Below are 765 nucleotides of genomic sequence, written 5' to 3' on the forward strand. Positions count from 1 at the left end.
TTTATATATTTGAATATATATATAACCCCCCCCCCACACACACACACACACACAATAAAATGAATTATTTTCAGCAAAAGGTAATAAAATTTAAAAATGACCCAAAATGCTAAAAATGGTTGTATTACTCTGTTGATGCATATTAGATTATCATCTGTTCAAAAATGAAAGAAAAACACAATATTATATAATGTAACAAAAAAACCCATCATATTAAAGTATGGCAAAAAAATTTCAAAAGGTCATAAAATTTTAAAATGCCCCAAATGCTTTAAATGGTTTCATTATAGTGTGTTGATACATATTAAAGTGTTGTTGGTACAAAAATTACAGGACAGTGACAGTTGGGATTTTAATTTAGGTAAAATGTCTGTAATTTTAGAGTTTTGTGTTCAGTTAAAATGAATAATCTTAAAAATACTGTTTGTTGTTGTTGTTTGTTGTTGTTGTATGTTGTTGTTGTTGAGTTTTCCCTCAATCTGTGAGGCAGAAATCTCCACTTGAGCAGCACTTTGACCAAACTTTCTCCATTCTGAGCTGAGCTTTGTTCATCAATCATTCATCGTCTGATTTATACACATTTTATTAGAGAAAACATGGAGAAAAGTCGGATTATTTGACTCCAGAAACACTGGATCCTACATTTCCCATCATGCAGCTGGACAGTGTGTCAGCTGTGAAGAGTTGATCCCACAGCGCTCCCTGCTGGACAAACTGTGGAACAACAACATTCATCTGCTGCTTTTTCTCAAAAATCGAAGAAGA

The sequence above is a fragment of the Centropristis striata genome, chromosome 22 (genome assembly GCF_030273125.1).
Source record: "Centropristis striata isolate RG_2023a ecotype Rhode Island chromosome 22, C.striata_1.0, whole genome shotgun sequence".
NCBI lineage: Eukaryota > Metazoa > Chordata > Actinopteri > Perciformes > Serranidae > Centropristis > Centropristis striata.